This window comes from Tupaia chinensis, unplaced genomic scaffold (assembly GCF_000334495.1).
Source record: "Tupaia chinensis unplaced genomic scaffold, TupChi_1.0 Scaffold000646_1, whole genome shotgun sequence".
Classification (NCBI taxonomy): domain Eukaryota; kingdom Metazoa; phylum Chordata; class Mammalia; order Scandentia; family Tupaiidae; genus Tupaia; species Tupaia belangeri.
Window position 1 is genome coordinate 1343337 of NW_006160167.1, and position 21159 is coordinate 1364495.

At 37.6% G+C, this 21159-nt stretch overlaps 1 protein-coding gene and 1 pseudogene across 1 annotated transcript in view; one reads left to right on the top strand and one right to left on the bottom strand.

The window, feature by feature from the left end:
• VPS13B (vacuolar protein sorting 13 homolog B) overlaps positions 1-21159 on the bottom strand; it is an 806861-nt gene that overhangs the window by 71579 nt on the left and 714123 nt on the right. The window lies entirely within an intron of this gene.
• Positions 9767-11197, top strand: LOC102496479 (zinc finger protein 165-like; annotated as a pseudogene).

Genomic DNA, 21159 nt, shown 5'->3' on the forward strand with positions numbered 1-21159 from the left:
GTGGTTTTCCAGATCACATTTTAAACCTTCTTAAAAATCATTGTCCTATCAAATGGCAAAAGGCCTGTTGAACATTTAAGAAAAGACCATTTCATTCATCTGGAGGACAAGAGGGTTGAAATGTGAGATCAAAGAACTATGGTTTTGGCTGATGGTTAATTCTATGACCAGCCAGCAATTAAAGCTCAATTTGGTCTGTTGCATTATTTTTGACCCTAAATTGCCATTCCTTATTTTTTTCTTTTGATAAAAATAGCAACTTGAAGATAGATGCAGTTCATTGAATATATTTTCCAAATAGGACCAGACATCAAATTGTAAATACCTTTAACATTTGAAGAAAAAAGTCTTTGTTTTATTTTTTCATATATTTATTAAAAATTTTACCAGTTGAGTCTCCTGATTTATGTTTTTTATTTATTCATGTAGTACTGCTACTTTTGGTAATACTTGGATTTATTTTGCGGTCATTCAGATATTTCCTATTTCTATTCCTACCTACTAACTGCAATTATGAAAATCAATTCAACTACATGGATATTCCAAAAAACATATTAATTAGTATTTCTTTAGGACAGAGTTTTAAGTAAAAATAAACAATGTTTTATATAATTAGTAAGTATAAGGAAAGGAAACTGACAGTTAAAAAATATTTATATGATACACAAATATAATTTAATATTTTATTTCATATCATACGTAATTTTTAATAGAGCTAACCCAAAATGAATTTCACAAAATACTTCCAGTTAATAGACTGAATAAAACTTTGAAAACATCCTATAAGAGGTATAATCATAGAGCCTTATAATAGATACTCTAAGGATTTAATGGGAAGTATAAAAATAAGTTGTCTTGATGGAAGTAGATTATATTTTTAGGATCAGCATTAGGGGTAACACTGATAATGTGCTTACATTTTAAAATTTCCCGAGGTCACTGGTCATCACAACATGATTTGGTAGATGATTAAGGTAGAACTTTTCTGGTTTTAGATATCTAAATAAAGAATTAAAAAAAAAATTCCTAACCCATCTTCCTGCTTTTAATATGGTCCTATTCCAGTTCTTCCTCTACAAAACTGCCAGTGATCCTGGGAAATAAAAGGTGATCGGTCTGATGACTTCTAAAAAAAGAAGGCTAACAGCTAAGGAAAAAAAAATCCTGGACAGCAAATACCTTTAGGGAAAATATGGTCTTATATACACTCTACAACATGAAAGTACCAGAGTATCTTTGATGTTTAAATATTAGTTACAGAGGAAAAAAAAAAGAAAAACAATAGCAGTGTTTGGAACCATTTCAGTTTTTTATAGCAGCAATTGGGAATAAAGCTCAGGGCACATACAGAACTAAAAGAAACAAGGAAGTTGTTTTCTTTGGAGAGACTAGTAGCTGGAAATGACAAAAACATAATGAGGCAAGGTACTTAAGGTCAAACTTGGCTATATTTTCCCTGAACAGACCATAGACTCTGGAGAAAGTTTTAATATACACAATATAATTTTAATTGAGGAGAGTTCATATTTGCATATGAGCTCAGTTTTAGATAGCTGTTCACTCTGTGTACACAGCTTTTAACAGCTGAATGTCACCAAAGAAAGGTTTTGCTTGGCAGCTATTTGTTCTCAGTGTGTTGGCATAGATACTTTCTTTGAATTATGAAAATTCAGATATATTTGGATTTAGTTCACACAAAAAAGTTAAGTGGGAGGAAATCATTTATAATACTTCTGCCCATATGCATCATCAACTGGATATTTATAATATTTGGTCTACTGTTCAAAAACATTTAAATATCATTGGCAATTAGGTGTATTTTTTTTATTAGAAAAGGAACTACAATCTTAAGAGAAAAGTCCCCCCCCAAAATTGTGAAGGCCCAGGTGTATTCAGTCCTCCTTCTCCTGGGGTAACCACCATTGCCCGGAAAGCTGTGGCACTGGGCTTGGCACTCAGTGGCAGTGTTTCGATACCACACACACCAAAAGCCAGAGTGGGAGGGTTTGTTCTTGTTGGATGCACTGCCTAAATTTTACTGCTATAGGTACTGAAATGACCTGAATTACTACTTAATTAAAAATAATCATATATTTATTTTTATTTGTATACAAAATTATAAAGTCAGGCATGAAAATACAAACTTTTTGTTAGACTACCTGATTCTAATGAAACTTCTAACACTCACCCAATACATTTTTACTACTCAGGTGCTATAAGGAAGGCAATAAGGAGATACTTCAAAAAGTTTGTGAAAAAAGTGGAATTAAAGGGGGCCAGCAGGTGGCCTAGTGGTTAAGGTGCTGGACTCCCACATGGCTGACCATGTAGAGGATAATGGAGGAAAAGGGATTGCAGTATGGCCATCCCCTTTGGGGGTGATTTATCATTTTCTGTCTCTCTGGTGAGAGCATGCACCTTATAGTAAAAATCTCTCTAAAAAAAAAATGGAATTAAAGTATGAGTTTATTTTGGTGCAAAATCCCCCAAATCTATGCAGTCTTTTTTTTTTTTTTCCCCACTTCATATTATGCATTTCCATGAACAGTTTGAAGACTATGGAGGCTTAGGCACTACGGAGAAAATGGAGAAAGAAATGTATTCTGCACCAAGGAGCTTACAATCGTACAGGCAAAATACAAGATCAAATAACTAACAAGAGACAATAAGAGAGGAATAAAGGGCTACATATTCCAGATGAGGAAGGGCCTGTTTCAAGCAGGTGTGATTCAGAAAGTTTCATAAAGCAGCTGGGTCTGAGTCAGGCTAGGAGTTCAACTGACAAAGATGTCAGGTCATTTTCAGGCCAAAGAGAAAATCTGCCGTGTTTAAAGTAGAAGTCAAGATAGGGGCAAAGTTAAACTTCTCAATTGGCTGAAGGAAAAGGAATGTGGGGGCAGACGGTGGGTGAGGGGGCCAAAAGGAGCTGTGGTGGTTAAGGTGCTGGACTCCCAACATGGGCGACTGGTTTGAGTCTCAGACCTGGTGGCTTGAAAATCACACTGGTGGCATGTGCATACATGCCCCAAATCCCAGGACAATAGAAGAAAAGGGATTGTAGCATGGCCATTCCCTCTTCTCTTTGGCGAGTGCATGTGCCCTACGGCAAAAACAAAACAAAATAAAACAAAAACATAAAATTTAAAAAAAGGAGCTGGGGTTAAGGTCAGACAGGAAGATGTAGACGTGGCTGGCACTAATTCACTAAGCTAAGAATTTGTGCTTTATTCAAGAATTAGCTGGTAGTCACTGGAGCTTCTTAGGTGAGCACGTGTTGACAGAACAAATTAGTGGTACATGGACACAGAAAAACTGTAGTCAAGATGAGGAGCAATTTGAGCCAGAAATATGGGTGTATGAGTGCATGCATATTGAAAACAATGGGTTTAGGGAACCAGCAGTTAGCGTAATGGCTATGTCGCTGGACTCCCACGTAGTCGACCGTGGTTCGCATCCCGGACCCGGTGGCTTAAAACTCATGCTGGGCACGTGTGCGTGTGTGCCCAAGATCCCGAGAGGAGAATGGAGGAGAAGGGATTGCGGCATGACCATCCCCCCTGGGGGGTGATTTCTCGCTTTCTGTCGCTCTGTCTGTGTGGTGAGCGCACAGGCCTAGCTATAGCGAAAACCTCTCCAAAAAAAAAAAAAAAGCAATGGGTTTAGCAAAATGAAAATAACTATCTGTTTTCCCTGGAACCCCAGGCATTTTTTTACTTTCTCTATCAGTTTCCAAAATTTCTTCCTTCTCTTTTCTACTAAGAGTTTCTCTTACTGACTCAATTCCTCACCATCTTCCCAATCCATCCAGGCATTTCATTTTTTTGACCTACTTAGCTAGTGTCTAGTATTTTCCACTGGGGGAGGGGGTTTAAGAGGAAGCAATTTTGTTGGAACTTTTCAATGACAACTGAAACTAAGCACTGAGTCAGGTTGTCCAGTGGCCTCACTCGTTGCAAAGTCCTAGGAGACTACATTTTGTTTTTTTCAGCAGACCCCCCAGTGCTGTGTTGGCAGCCAGACTAAATTCATAGTTTTTCCATGAAGACTTCAGATAGGGGTATATACAGCTTTCAACTCTCTCTCTCTCTCTTTTTTTTTTCCTATACAAAATAAGACTTAAAACGGAATTACTAATCAGGGAGTTGGGGATCAGCTCTGAGGACCACCCACAGTCATGTCCAAAGGGAGAATTTCTGAATTGATATATTCAGAAGGAAAGAAAAATAAGATAACATCTAGGAAAGTAAAGTACACTAAGTAAGAGAAAGAAGATGTTAAGTAAAATTACATTTTAAAATACACACGATAAAAGTATCAAACACTTTTCTGTGAACCTACATATTTTACTATTCATTTTAAAAGTATAAGTCAAGATTGTTTCCTATCCAATAATCACAAATTAAAAATTTATCTTCAGATTCATCTATGTATTTTTTTGCATTTTATAAAAATTTACCATATAGTAACATGTAATGCCATAAAAAAAAACCCTGAAAACCTAAATAACTTCAAAAAACTTTCCAATCCATACATTTATCACAAAAATTTGAGGTGTTCTAAAAATTAATGTGCAATCCAAGTGAAATAAATTAAAGAATACATATTTGTATATATTAGTATATGTTAAAATTTAAGCAGTATTCATTTCTTTTTTAAAAATTTCTTTTTAGAGAGATTTTTGCTATAGGGTACATGTACTTACCAGAGACAGAGAGACAGAAAGCGAGAAATCACCCCCCAGAGGGGATGGTCACGCCACAGTCCCTTTTCCTCCATTCTCCCCTTGGAATTTTGGGCATGCATTCACATGTACCTGGTGTGGGATCCAAGCCCTCCAAGTCCGGGACTCAGACTACGGTCAGCCATGTGGGAGACCAGTGATGTAACCATTATAACATCTGGTGGTCTCAGGTACCATTTATTTTAAAACTCAATGTTATATCCTAAGAGCTTAGTGTACAGCAGGTATTCAATAAATATTTTGTAGAATAAATGACTCAAGATCAAGGAAAAATAATCAAAATTGAGTATTCAAAATCTTTACTGGTGATATTTATATACAATAGTATCACAAGGCTGACTGTGGCACAGTGGTAATGCACTTCTCAAGAGAACCTGGGTCCCATATGGAGACTGTGGTTTGAATCTCCTGCAAGTCAGTCTAAACATTTGGGGGCAGGAAGAGGGTGGTGTGCCCAGGATCAGGCCTGCCAGAGAACTAGAGGAGGGGCACTGTGGTATGACCAGATCAGGTTGAGGGTGCTTCTTTCTCTTTTTCACTCTCATATGTGTGTGCTCAAAGAGATTAAAGAAAAAAAAAAGAATTAAAAAAAACAGTATCATAAAAGAATTTTAAACCAAATGATTTAGAAAATTTTCCTACTTTCAATGATCTTTCAATACAGGAGATTTATCTTTCAGGGATAACAATACTAGATTAAACTATACATTAATGTAACCCCTCAGATCTGTAATTCAGACACTGCAATATTGATATTAAAACATCAGCTAGGGACCAGCAGATGGCTTAATGGTTACGTTGCTGGACTCCCACATAGTCAACTGTGGTTCGAGTCCTGGAAACAATGCCTTGAAACTCAATCCGCGTACATGTGTGTGCATGCCCAAAATCCTGAGAGGAGAGGGATTTATGGTGTGACCATTCCCCCTGGAAGGTTATTCCTTGCTTTCTTTCTGTTTCTGTCTTGTGAGCACATGTGCTGTATGGCAAAAATCTCTCTCTCTCAAAAAGAAAAAAGAAAAAAAAAAAGATATCATAGTGGGCACCATAAATGAAATTTAAAGTATTAGAACCAAATCTTTATCTAAAATAATATCTGGAAAACAAATTAAACAGGTCAAAGCTAAACTCCTTATGTGGAATGCATGAATCTAAGTAGAACTGATAGTATATTTCTAACTACTAAATTAGCAATAAAACTGAAGTGAACTATGTTGCTCATTATTACTTTCTGAAGATTGTTGAGTTTTACATTATTCCAAGTATCTGAAGTAATGCTAAAAACCAAGTGGAAAAATTTCTAGATAATAGTTAATGATTGATCTCATCATGAATCACCTGATATATCCTTCCACATTTAAGGAATACAATTTCCTACCTAAGAGAATAACTAAGTGGAAATAGGCAAAACTGATTTTTTTTTTTAGTAGAAACATAGATTCTCTGATGTAGTCTATTTTGGCAGAAAAAAAAAAGAAAAAGAGAGAGAAAGTTAAATTATGAAAGCCATCTGAAGTCAATCTTTCATGATAAAACGGAGGGTTTACTGCAGTACTCTTCCACAAACATGGTACTTTTGGTTTTCCCTCGAGATTGTTTGAATTCACTGAAGCCACAAATACTGTGCAGTCACCATGAAACAAATTCTTACAAAAGAGGGAAATCTGACACATACACAATGTTGGTCAGAATGGAATATAATAAAATAAAAAAGTTACCATTCAAATGATACTTACTATATGCCAGGCATTAGGTTAAGCTCCACCCCTCCTCCCACCACCACTTTTACCATAGGGTATATGCATTGGCCAGAGACAGAGATAGATAGATAGATAGAGAGAGAGAGAGAGAGAGAGGAAACATGAGAAAGCACCCCCAACCCAGGGGGGATGGCCATGCCACAGCTCTCTCTCCTCCATTTTACTTGGAATTCTGGACACACATGCACATGTTCCCAGTGTGTATTTCAAGTCAACGGGTCCAGGACTCAAATCGTGTAGTCAGCCATGCGGGATCCAGACTCTCTACCTCCAAGCCACCTACTGACCCACTGAGTATTTTTTAAAATACTGTCTCACTGATTTCTTAAGAACCTTATAAAGTAGGTATTTTTGTTTCCTTTTACAAACAGAAAACAAAGAGGTGGCGTGACCTCTTCAGGCCCACAGGTGGAGGGGAGAAGTACGGTGCTGGAATATGGGCTTACGTACAGCCTCTACTTGTTTTAAGTACTTATATAAATAAGAGCAAGAAGACAGAGGAGGAGAAAGAAAGGAAACAGATGTTTTTGAATGGGTCTTGCCATCCTCCCAGCCCGGCCTGTCAGGTAGCCAGAACTACAGAGTGTGCTGTTACACCCAGTGTGCTTAGGCTGGTCTAGGACTGAACTGGAGTCTTCCATGGGGCTTGCACTTTGTATCACAAGCACCCGACTACTTGCGCCATCACAGCTGGGCCTTGGAGCCTCTATTCTTAATCACACTGACATGAGTTCTCTCAAATTAGTGGAACAAAAATTAGCACTATTAATTAACAATAAACTAACTGAAAAAACCTATAATTAAAAAGATAGGTGCAGTATATTACATTTTGGTCAAGTAAACAAAGTTTACATCTCTATTCCTAAGGAAGAAAAGACTAGAAATTCACCCAAATGCTAAAATTCGTTATCTTGGGGTTGTGGGGTTATGTATTTTAAGTTTCCTTTGTGTGTGTGTATGTGTGTGTGTAGTGTGCTTTCATGTAACTTTCACATTTTATACTGTAAACATGTATTATTTTGCAATCAGATAAAAATTAATCTTGCTATAATAAAAAGTCTAACAAAAAGCATATATATTTCAAGTAAAAATAAGTTATACATTTCTGTTTTAAAATCTCAAATTAACTCTTACATGGTCTTCCTGTATGTTGTCAAAGTCAGAGTTCCCTCATCTGTCCTCTGACTCTTTGCTAAGAGGGTGATTTGATCCTCAGTTTACCTTTGTAACTCTGCAGCTCCCTACACAGGATCTGGCTGTATTGCTATATTACATATTCACATGATTCCTATAGCAGTTTAAGGTGATTATGTGAAGGTTTTTTTTCCTTTGGGCAGGAGTTTATTTGTTTGTTTTTTCAACTTAGAAAATATCTACAGCTCTTAAATGTTTACCATAAGCCAGCTAACTATATTACACATGGTGGATATAGAGAATCATGAGACACTTTACTTGGGCTTAAAATCATGATCAGTAGGAGAAACATAGAGGCAACACAAATTACACTGCAAAATTTATTTAGAGAGTAAGGGAAAAAAAAAAAAAGAAAGAAAAGAAAACAGGTCTCCAGAAATGTTCTGCTTGAGGAAGTTAAAGTTTGACCAAAGGGCATATTTTACTAAAACAAACAAACAAACAAAAACATGAAATAAGACAACACTATTGTTACTTCTGATAAAGAAAAGCAGAAGAGGGACCAGCAGTTAGTGTAATGGCTATGTCGCTGAATTCCCATGTAACTGACTGTGGTTTGAGTCCCAGACCCAGTGGCTTAAATTCACGCCGGACGCATGTGCGTGCCTGCCCAAGATTCTGAGAGGAGAATGGAGGAGAAGGGATTGCAGCGTGGCCATCCACCCTGAGGGGTGATTTCTCGCTTTCTGTCTCTCTGTCTCTCTCTGTCTTTCTGGTGAGCACATGCGCCCTATGGCAAAAACCTCTCCAAATAAATACATAAATAAATACATAAATAAATAAATGAAAGAAAAGAAAAGCAGGAGACAGCCTAACTTGCCATGTGACAATCTGGAATGGAGTGGTTCTTTCTGACAAAGCTAATGTCAGGAAAGCAAACTGATGGGTTAGACATAAAGACAAGTTACAATAGCAGCAAGCTTGGCTTAAACTATCTGTGCAAACAACTGGGCCATGCTTATCAATATAATTTGGAAAATTGACTGTATCATCAACTCATCAGCTTTCTTCTAACAGTTTGGATCATGACCCAAATGGAGCCATAGAATATTGATTCTGAAGAGGGATTAAGTCATACTGGAACGAGTCATTGCTTGAGGAATTCTAATCTCGCTCTTGAGCAGCCAAGAGGCATATGTGTAGATTATTATGGCTGTGCAGAAGTTAGGGTGAGGGAAACAACCTGCCTGGGAGAAAGAGAGAGTGGTAAGAAAGGAAGAGTGAAAAGGCAGTGAAATCTTTGGTAAACTATTATTTCCTCTCAGAGCACCAATCAATCAACAAATGACAGAGACTGAAGCTGGGAAGGCAATGAAACAAAGTACCTCACGAGACTGTCATTATTTGGCTGTTGGAAGACATGTTATTCATCTCTTATATCTGTATTCTTCATGACTTTAAAACGATATGTGGTATCATTTCACTGGATAGTTTATGGTAATCATTTGATTTTTCATGGGTAAATTTGGATGTCAAATGTCACATATTTCTAGGAAACATTTTGACCTGATCAATGTTTCAACTGATCTATAATCAAGATGGAAACTCCTAAACATTTTTTATTATAAACAAAACTGTAAATTCAAGAATTTATATATTTTTCCTACTGTCAGACATTAGTCTCTGTTTAATATGACTGAAATTTATATATTTAGAGAAGGTAAGTTAAAAAAACAAAGTGAATAGTAGTAGCACTTTTTATTTATATATTATCTACCAAAAAAAAAAAAAAGAGATGCTTATTGAAGATTTTGTGCTAAAAATGGTCTAAAGGGATCTGAGTTAGGGAAAATTAATTTACTTCATAAATTTTTTTTGTGAAACCACTTAATGAGCATGTTGTTACATGCATTAAAAATATTTTATTGGTTGGGCCATGGTGCAGTGGCACGGGGTGGCTGATATGGAAACTTAAGAACAAATAATAATGCACAGCTCTTAGTCTCATGGAACACCAGTCAACTGATGAGCCTAACCAGCCAAACAACTAAAGATAATCAAGGCAGAGAGTTCTTGAAACTAAAGAAGACCTATCTCAAAGCATAAGTGAGGTTTCTGATTATATCCAAAGATGACAACAGGATCAAAGAAATTCACAGCTCAGAACTTTCCAGAGGATGAAGGACTTCTAATAGTGAAGGTGGAAGAGGAAGAGTTTATCTCAAAGCAGGACACTTGCTTACAGAAAAGCAATCCCCTCAAGCAGGAACTTGGTTGGCAACTTTTTAGGCAGTTCTGCTACCAAGATACCAACCCCCACCCCCAGGCACTGAGGCAGCTCCGTGAGCTCTGCTGCTGCTGGCTGCAGCCTGAGGCCCACAGCAAGGAGCAGATCCTGGAGCTGTTGATGCTGGAGTAGTTCCTGAGCATCCTGCCTGGGGACCTGCACCCTGAGAGTGAAGAAGAAGCAGTGACCATCCTGGAAGATTTGGAGAGAGGCACTGATGAAGCGGTTCTCCAGGTTCCAGCCCATGGGCATGGACAGGAAATACTCAGGAAGAAAGTGTCACCCAGACCAGCACTTGGTGTCCAGTGCCAGCCAGTGGAGAACAGAGCCCATTGTGGTTCATTAGAACCCCAACTCCTACGAGGCTGCGATGATGAGAGTGAAAACAGCAGATCTGTGCCCAAACTGGACATTCATGAAAAAAAGAAATCACAGAGAATTATGTCAGGAAGAACCTCAAGACACACGTCAGAAGGATCTGATGAGCTTCTAGACCTCTGCATTTGTCTGCAGGGTAAAGAGGAAAAGGGAGAACAAACCCAGGGAGTCTCGAATCCCATCATCTGCTCAGGATGGAGGTTTCGGTAAAATCCTCACCCACAAAAATGGACTCACAGGTAAAACAATGCGACATGATGTATATGAAAGAAGCCTAAATCTGAATGCAGATGAATTCATACACTAGAAATCTTGTAAACATGGCACCTCTGATCACAGCTTCAAATGCAATTCAGATTTTATTAAGCATCAAAGAAATTATGCTGGAGAAAATATTCACCAGTTTGAAAAATCGTTCAAGAACTCAAATTTTATTAAACATGTAGCAGTTTTCAGTGGAGAGAAAACCTATTAGTGTAATGAGTGTGGGAAAGCTTTCAGACATAGCTCAAAACTCATAAGGCATCAGAGAATCCACAGTGGGGAGAGGCCCTATGAGTGTCATGAGTGTGGGAAAGGCTTTCAGGGGAGTTCATATATCATTAGACATCAGCAAATTCACACTGGAGGAAAAACTCTGACTGCAAAGAATGTGGGAGAGCATTCAGCCTGAACTCCCACCTAATCCTGCATAAGAGAATTCACACCAGAGAGAAACTCTATGAATGCAGTGAATGTGGGAAAACCTTCCAGGTAAGCTCACATCAGATTCGACACCTGAGAGTCCTCACTGGAAAAAGACCCTACAAATGCAGTGAGTACAGAAAAGCCTCCAGTCAGAGCTCACATCTTAGTCAGCATCAGAGAATTCACAAGAGGGAAAACCCGTTAATGTAGGAAGCTAAAATTCATACAGAAATCCTAAGGAAACAGCTAAAAAAAAATTAGATAAAAATGAATATTGGGTGAGACAATAAACTGCAAGACCAGTGTCCAAAAAAAATTACTTAAGGGGCCAGCAAATGGTATAGTGGTTAAGGCAATGAATTCCCAAGTGGCTGACTGTGGTCTGAGTCTCGAACCCAGTCATTTGAAATTCACATTGGGCATGTATGGGCATGCCCAAGATCCTGAGAGGAGAATGGGAGTGCAGCAGGGCCATCCCCCCTGGGGAGTGATTTCTTGCTTTCTGGCAGGTAAGCATATCCTATAGCAAAATCTCTCTCAAAAATTTTTATTTAAAAAGTGTTTTTTAAATTATTTTTTTTTAAAAGATGAGTCTTGCTGTCACAGTCCTCTGTTTCAGCCTCCCAGCTGGGACCACAGGTGTGTGCCACCATACCTGGCTCTTCTTAGACAGGGTTTTGCTATGCTGTCCAGGTCAGACTTGAGGTTGAGATGCTCCTGCCTCAGCCAAGTTGCTGAATTATAGGCATACACTACCTCGTTTGGTTTCTAGGTTGGACCAGGAATCAAACCCAGGCCTTCTGCCTGGTCCTAGCACTTGAAGCACAGCATCCTAGCAGCATGTGTTACCAAGACTGGGCCCTATTTTAAAATTTTAAACAAAATATTTTTTGATTATGAAATTGGGTATAAATGAACACAGTAAAAAATAGTATGAAATGATATATATGCTTGTTTTAAAAGGTCATTTCAATACTCCGTGTATCTATTATTTTCATGTTTCTAAAGGGTATGGACTTCTCTGCAGTTCAATGGTACATAACAAAATTCATGAGCTATGATATTAATACCTGCCTTAAAGTCCAAAATTGTGTGACAGTCTTTGAGACTGTTTACCCTTGATACCATTACAAAGGACTTAAAAGTGAAAATTCAAAGAACTTTGGTATGTTATATGTATGTATGTATACAGCAGAGGGTAGCCTGTCTATAAAACATAAAATAATTCACATTTTCTTTTTAAATGACTAACTAAAATAAACTCTTTCTGACTGCTTATGTTGTACTAAGAGTCAAGAGATGTTGGTGCTGTGTAGACACATGCTCTTGACAGAACGATAGTTAAGCTCTTGGTTAGACCCAATTCTTCAGTGAAGGAGTAAAGAAAATGTTGAATGGAAATAATAAAGAATAATTTGGTGAGCTGAGAAATGGAAGTCATTAGAAAAGAAACTGAAGAGGCTGTCCAATATTCATTCAGATTTGAATAAATACTGTGAGTTTGTGAGTCAAATTGTCAGGCTTTGTTTGTTTGGAAATCAATTTTGACTAAATATAAACAAAAGAGAATTCAACCCAAAATTTGAATGAAAACACTTTCTTTTAAATTGTTCTCAACGTAACATTCATCATTCAGCAAAATTTACGTTAATGTAAAATAGAAGACATGCCAACGCATGACCTGAGATCAAGTGATTTTATGCAATTTTTAATTTATTTTTAGTCATCATGGCAATTTAGATAATTATAATCTTTATCTCTAATTTTTAATTAGGAAAAAAGTCAACAGATGGTTATAAAAAAATCCAAAATTGTTAGAGTTATTTATTTTCACTTAACTAAACTGCCTTGCCATACTAAGAAAACATTTTTGTAAAGGTTAAATAAAGTATTTCATGGCAACCGCTGCTTCTTAGTGCCTGTATAACAAGAAACATGAGCCCGCCAAAGTTGTGCAAGTTGGTTTTCTTTCCCAGTAAGGGAATGTGGTATCTAAGACCTTGTCCTAACTCATTTTATCCCCAAGTGTAAGTCAAGCAAGTCAAATATGAACTAATGCCTGAAGGGAAGTCCCTGACTCCAAAAGTATGGATTATTTCACATTTATCTTAAAATCTGCTCTCAGAGTTCTTAAAATTCACTAACTTGGCAAGTCAGGAATTATCATGAGAAATGAAATAATTTCATAACTATGAAGTCATCCAACATTCCATGCATCTGACACTCACTGGGCTTGGCCATGTCTTGGGCATTATTCTGACCTTTAAATAATAAGCTCTTCAATAGCCTGGAAATAATTAAAAAGCATGGAAATAATTAAAAAGTACCACAGTATAATAGGTATGTCATTGTCTTTGAGTTAATGCTTTTGTTACACAGACTCATGATAATAGATTATGATTAAAGACGATCACGTTATATGTGCTAAAATCCTTATAACAGTCATAATCAGTATTTCCCATTACTTAAAAATGGCAGAGTACCATGTTTTAATGGTCCAGCTGCATTCCTTTTCTCCAAGTGCTCTGTATTAAAATTCACATTTAAAATTAGTTCAGTAAAGGACCTTTATGTTTAGACATCAAGAATTCACATTTGCAGAGCACTGACTTGTGAAAAGGCTTTGAATGTCTTGTAAAAAGCTTAAGGAATCTTCAGTATATTTTTCTCCAAAGCTATATTTCAATATCTGAAATTTATTGCCAAGGGAGGGACAGAGAGACCATTAGCAGCACCAGCAGTCATTCCTCTGGGTGCTTCACAGCTGAAATAATCCCCAGTCTTCTCCTTTCACACAGGCTTACAGAAAACTCCAGAAATCAGCGCTGGGACTGGATAAAGTATCCTATCACAGTCCTATCCATTTCTTGTGAAAGACTTTAAAATTCTTGAAATAGGTCATATTGCAAACTATTTTCACAAAGAAGCTTTGAAATATACAGGAAAAAGAAAAACTGTATCCCAAAGGTCTGCCTCTGATTTGAACAGAATCTATATCTCTTAACAGAAAATGAAGCAATTCCAAACATGCTCTATGTATTAGATATTTAACAATCATAACTGTTAGGGCCCCATTTATGTCTACTGGAGACTTCAGAGGCACTAAAAGTTCCCTCAGAGAATGTGAATTTCCTGGACTCCCTGATGAAACTAAAAATATTTTAAGAGAGAAAAGCAAAGGGACAGAGTCTACAGGCCACTTTTTTGCTGTTTCAATTACTGCTTGAAACAAATGAAAATGCAGTTGATGGCGACTGGACAGTAGTTATGGCGTATTCAAATAGAGTCAGTGTTTACAGAATATTTTGGATTAAAATCTTTGCCAGATGGTTGCAAGAAGTGTTTACCTCACTGTTGATTTTAGCTATCTTAATGTCAGCAACAATAAAAAAGAAGCTTGTTACTGCCACTGGGGAGCAAAGGCATAAAATCCTTCCTTCACAAGTGGAATCACTAGTTGTAGACAGCTGTGTCTACACAATAAGGATGATACTGTAGATTTCTGGGAAACCATTTCCATGATTAGAAAAAGAGACACTATATGGCCAATTTAACTTGTAATGAAGTCTACTTTAAATACATAATATTTAATAACTATATACTTTTAGTTTATGATAAACAATAAGAATTTTTATAGAATAAACACGAAAGGTTAAATGAAAGTGTGAAGAGTTGAATACACATGTGGCTGAAAGTTAGTCCCATTTGATGTATATAGCTAATCCCCTTCTGTAGCATTTTCCTGTTTTATAAGAGTTTTCATTAGAGGTCATAGGGAGGCCAAAGGACTGGGAGAGGGAGACCAGGAGCCATTCTTAATTAAGAGTCCAACTGTATTGACAGTATAATGGGGCAAGCATTTTGAGATCAGTGCCTCTTTGTGTGTGTTTATAGTATGTATGAGAACATATTTCATGATTCAAAGAATAATGTTTATAATTTTCTTCCCGTGAGGTGTATGCGCTTACCAGAGAGTGAGAGAGAGAGAAAGAGAAAGCGAGAAAACACCCCGGGGTGATGGCAATGCTGCAATCCCTTCTCCTCCCTTGTCCTCTCGGGATTTGGGGCATGCACACACATGCATATGTGTTATTTTCAAGCCACCAGGTCTTAGACTAGAACTGTGGTTGGCCATGTGGGAATCCAGTGCCTAAACCAGTATGCCACCTGCTGGCCCCTAATGTTTACGATTTTAATATTGTTAAAATAATTGCAATTTAAAATCAGCATTTTTGAGAAAAGTTATTATAAGTTTCAACATTTATTTATTTAGTGAACATTTGTTGAATGCTTACAAGCAAGACAAAGGATTAGATATTATGGAAGCATCGCCTTAATAATGCCTCCTCTTTCTTCCCTTTCACTTTCTGCAAACACCCACTACAACTTTATCTACATTCATATCATCCTCATTCTCCCCCTTCTGTCTCAAAGTAGGGGAAGGCTCTGTGGCAAACCGTAAATGGCTGCAAATGTTCTGCAAACATGCTTACCAAAATCATCTTCCTTATCTCTTCGGTCTGGTCTAAACTTGTCTTCTAATATGTGAACACACTTAAGTTTCTTCCATTTAAAACCCTCACTTGACCCTGCAGCCTTCTGTAGCTAGGATCTAATTAAGTTTTTCATTTTTTAAAAATCATGCTAACTGCTCTACTTTACTTGCCATTTATTTCTCAACCCACTGTGATCTGGCTTTTATCCTTATCTCTCCACTGAAAGTACTTTCTTTGAGCCAACAATGATGTTCCAATTGCCAAGAACAAGTGGCTTTCCAAAAGTTCATGGAAATGTGTATTATTTTTTAAAAGCATAAATTTCAAAATTTTTTAGCATTAAAATAAACTTGTACATTTTTTTGTTTTGAGAGAGAGATTTTTGCTATAGGATGCGTGCACTTGCCGGAGAGACAGTGAGAGACAGAGAGACAGAAAGTGAAAAATCACTCCCCCACGGGGGCTGATCATTCCACAATCCCTTAACCTCCATTCTCCTCTTGGGATTTTTGAGCATGCATGCACAAGTGCCCAGCATGAGTTTAAGCCGCTGGGTCTGGGACTTGAACTGCAGTCGACTCTGTAGCAGTCCAGCAACATAACCATTACTCTGTCTGCTGGTCCTGATAAATTTGTACTTAAAAAATATTTTTTGCCAAAGGAAATGTTTGTGCATGTGTGTATGTGTATGTGTGTGCGTGTGTGTGTGTGTGTGTGTGAGAGAGAGAGAGAGAGAGAGAAAGCGAGAGAGAGTGAGCATTTTCCATAGGGAATGGTCATGCCACAATCTCTTTTCTTCCATCTCTCCCTCCTTTCAGGATTTTGAGCATGCACACATGAGTCTGGTGTGTTTCTCAAGCTGCAGGGTCTGGGACTGAAACCACATTGTGGGCCATTAGGGATCCAGTTGCCTTAACTACTACACCTCTGGCTGGCCCTAAACTTCTACTTTAATTCCATTTTTTCCCCATAAATCTTTGAAATCCCACTCATACAATGGTCTCCTATTTCTGGTTCTTGTCTCACTCAAGACATCAGTCACCTGACACCACTGACAATTCATCCCTTTAGACAGTCTTCTTTCTTGGCTTTTAAAACACTGTTATGTCCTGGTTTTCCTGCTACATTTTGCTTTTCCTCATACCCCTTATTCCCTCTCAATAGATCCTATTTCTCAGTCCAAATTCTAAGTCCTATTATTGGTCCTTATGCAAACTCACCTCCAAGATATCCCTAATGATCCTTGGCTCTTGTTATTTGTGCCTTTGGATGGTCCCCTCCACATTGAAAAAGTCTGAGCTGTGTAACTACTAAGATATTACAGAAATGACAAGGAATGACTTCTGAAGCTAGGCCATGAAAGACACTGTGGCTTTTGCCTTTTTTTTTTTTTTTTCTTTTTTTTTGTAGATCACTTGATCTGGGGGAATTCAGCTGCATGTCATAAAAAAATTCTATGGGGAGTTCCGTAGTAAGGAGCTGAGGTTCCCAACCAAGAGTCATGTGATAGAGCTATTTTGGAAATTGATTCTTCATCCCAATAAAGCCTTCAAATGACTTTAGTTCCAGCTGAAATATTAACTACAGCCTTATCAGAGACTCTGAACTCAGATGGCCTAGTTAAACTACTCTTGAAATTTCTGACTAACAAGACTGAGATGATACAAGTTTGTTGTTGTAGATACTCAAGTTATTTAGGGTGAATCATTATATAGCAATAGGTAACTAAAATGGATTTTGTAAATAGGATAAAAGTGTAAAAAACCTGAAATATTTGAGGAAATTTGGAGCAGTGAAGGAAGTAAAAAATCTCAGGACTTGAGGAGAGAGCTAGTGAACGTCTAAGGTACTTCAAAGAGATTATTTATATAAACCTGATGGTTTTAAAGGAGGCTGCCAGTGAGGAAGTGAGGAAAATGTTATTGGAAACTGGTGCAAAGGGGATTCTTGTTCTCTAGGGCAGAAAATATTGCAACATTATCACCTGAAGTAACAGACAAAATAGGAAAAGTGTCTAATAAACTATGAGATCTAACTAAGGAGATTTCTAGGCAGTCTTTTAGTACCTCCTGGCTTCTACCTTCTGGCTTCTTCTGAAGCTTATATTAAAATCCAAGAGGAAACACACAGGTTCCAGAAAGAACTATTAAGATAAAAAGCAAACAGCACTTGCTAGTTTTGAAAGTTCCTAGCCTTATCAGATGGCAAATGATGTTTAAAATCAAGAAATAGCCTCCAGGAAAAGATCGGATCCAGGAAAGCTGGGTCTAGCAATGAAGCAAAGGTGTGCATAAAATTCTTAAGACCTCAGAAAGATCTAAATTGGTACCGTAGAGAACTACTCAAACAAAAGGTGTCCTAAGTCACTAAGTGGTACCCTCTGCAGTATTGACAGAATCTTAGAGAAAGGTTTATCTTGAAGAGGTATGTGGTTTTAATTTTATCTAATATAGTGAACCATCATATGATTAACAAGAGAGCCACAAAGTGTTTAAAAAGTTATATTGGCAGAAACACTGCCAACTTAGACTGAAAGAGATAAAGATAATACAAAATGAAGAGAGGCATTTGAACCTTCAAAATTATACCAGCAGAAAAGCAGGCTGAGAAAACTATAAGATATGAAGGCTTCCTTTCATGGAAAAGGATGATTGACTCAAAGGCTGGAGCCAAGAGCCCGAAGCCATGAGCCATGGAGAATTACTACCGTAGGAATAAGTACTGAGTACTAATCGAGAAACTTCCGACATGTATCTGGTTGATTTCAGAACTTTTATAGACCAGCAAGCAACTCCTGTGTGTCTCCTGTTTTCTCCTTTGTGAATGAAAAGGTTTATGGTTGTTATCCTATACCTGTACTACCGTGGTACACTACTGTGCACCAAGAGACAACCGATAAAGACCTCCTCTCTTACCACTCTCTCCCTGAGCATTCTTGTTTTTTTCTTTTCAAGAATTATTTAATTTCATTTCTTCATTCATTCACTTATTTTATTTTGACCAGAGAGAGAGAGAGAGAGAAAGCAAGTCACCAAGTCCAAGACTTGGAACCAGGGTCTGTCATGTGGGAGTGCCCAGCACCTTAACCACCACATCACCTGCTTCCCCCCCCCACCCCCCGTGGGGATTATCTATTCCCACTGCTACCTAGGAACTGATAACAGGCCAAATTAATTGAGTTGTTGGGAAAGTCATGCTGTGGTTTTGTAGAGAAAGACAGAAAAATAAACTATGACTTTCCCGATGACCTAATATATCTCTAGGACAGAGTATTCTTTTGAGCTCCAGACTCTTACATTCGATTTGCCTAGTTTATATGTCCACTTTCATATCCGAGTAGAAAGGGAAAAGAAAAAAAGGGATCTTTTGGTTCTAGCGAGTAAAGATCTTTAGTAGGCACTATGTACATGGTTTTTATAAAATATTTATAGTAATTTCTTAATTTTGAAAAAAAGAAATTGAAGCTCCAGGAAATTTTAGCAAATCTTAGGAGTGAAAATAAGGTATTTATGGTTTCATATTTGTGCTTTTTCTAATATCTATCCTTCTTGCCCTCCAAAGCAACCTAAAATTGAATGTGTCAAAATGAAGTTTAGGATTATTCTGGCAAACTCTCACCCTGCTACATTTGCTGTCTCTAAAATGCTGTTCTACTCAGTGTATTGTCCTGGCCAATAGCAACACTACCATTATGTCATCTCAGCCTGAATCTCAGATCCAACCAGATCCTTCTCTTGATCAATAATCAAATTGTTGATCATAACCTTCTAAATAGTTTCCAAGCAGACTTCTGCTAATCCAAGCCTTCTCAAAATTTTAAAGACATCATTCCACTGTTTTACAGCCTCCATGGTGTCTGGAGAGAAGTCCATAGTAATTTGAATTATTATTTCCTTTTAGGTATGTATTATTTTCCTCTGAATGCTTTCAAGATTTTCTGCTTATCTTTGGTTTACAGTTGTTTCATTATGATGTGCCTGGATAAGAATTTCTTTAAATTTGATGTCTAGAGTTTTCTATTCTGTAAGTTTATATCTTTGACAAAATTTGGGAATTTTTCTGGTATTCTTTTTTTCTTTTCTTTCCTTTTTTTTTTTTTTTGGAGAGGTTTTTGCTATAGGGCTCGTGCGCTCACCAGAAAGACAGAGAGAAAGACAGACAGAAAGTGAGAAATCACCCATCAGGGGGGATGGCCTGGTCGCAATCCCTTCTCCTCCATTCTCCTCTAGGGATCTTGGGCATGCATGCACACGTGCCCAGTGTGAGTTTAAGCTACTGGGTCCAGGACTTAAACCATGATCAACTACATGGGAGTCCAGCAACGTAGCTATTATGCCATCTACTGGTCTCCTGGGATTATTTGTTTAACATATTTTACCCTGTTTTTCTTCTTCTCTCATTTTGGAATTACAATTACGTATGTTAGATCTTTAAAAGCTGTCCAAGTGGTCCCTGAGGTTCTATTTATTTTGTTTGAATATTTAGTACTCTCGTCACCAGAGTGAATGATTACTATTGGTCTATCTTCAAGTTTATTGATTTTTTTTCTTCTATTATGTTTTATTATATTTCCTTTATTAAGTAACAAATTACCACAAATTCAATTTAAAACAACACATTCACTCTCTCACAGAGCCGTTGGTCAGGACTCTAATCATACCTGAGATGGGTTCTCTGTTTAGCGTCTCAGAAGACTGCAAACCAGATGTCAGTTCAACTGCATTCTTATCTGAAGGATCAACTTCCGAGCTCACTCGAGTTGTTGGCAGAATTTATTTCCTGTGGCTATATGAGGAGAGCCTTAACTTCTTACTGCCTGGAGTTGGCAGTCACCTTCTGTTTTAGAGGCTGCCCGTAGCATCCTGCCTCATGGCTCACTTCCCAGGAAGTAACAACATGGCATTTTGTTTCTCCAAGATCATGAAGAGCAGCCATATATCTTTTTTCTCCAATCTCTCTTTTAGGGCTTTTACCTGATTAAATTAAGCCACCAAGGAACATTTTTCTTTTGGTGAACTAAAAATCACCTAATTTAGGACATTAATTATATCTGTAAAATCTTCTTACCTTGGGGCCAGTAGGTGGTGTGAAGGTTAAGATGGCTGGAACCCACATGGCTGACTCTGTGGTTTGAGTCCTGGACCTGACAGCTTAAAAATCACTCCAGGTGCATTTGTGTATATGCCCAAAATCCTGAGAGGAGAATGGAGGACAAGGGATTGCAGTATGGTCATCCCCTGGGGGTGGTTGTTTCTCATCCCCATTCCTACTCCCACCCCTCTCCATTAGTGTAAACTCCCTATGGCAAAAACTGAACAATGACAAAAATCCCTTTACTTTTGAGATAGCTATTTTAAAGTATAATACATGTCTGATAATGCCAACATCTGGTTCATCTGGAGGTTGGCACATATTGTCTTTCCCTTGAAACTGAGTAACTGTTTTTTTTTTTTTTTTCTGACTCTGATCTGTGAAGTAATTTTGGGGTTATATTATGGACATTTTAAATGTTATGTTGTGGAGACTCTGAATTCTCTAATACTGCTCTAAAATGGTGACACTTTTTATTTAACAGGTAGACTCAAATTGAAAACATTCAGACCTAGGTGAGCAGCAGCTCAGATGAATTCTGTTCTTTAAGCATTGTGTACAAGCCATTTTCAGTTTGTCCCATAC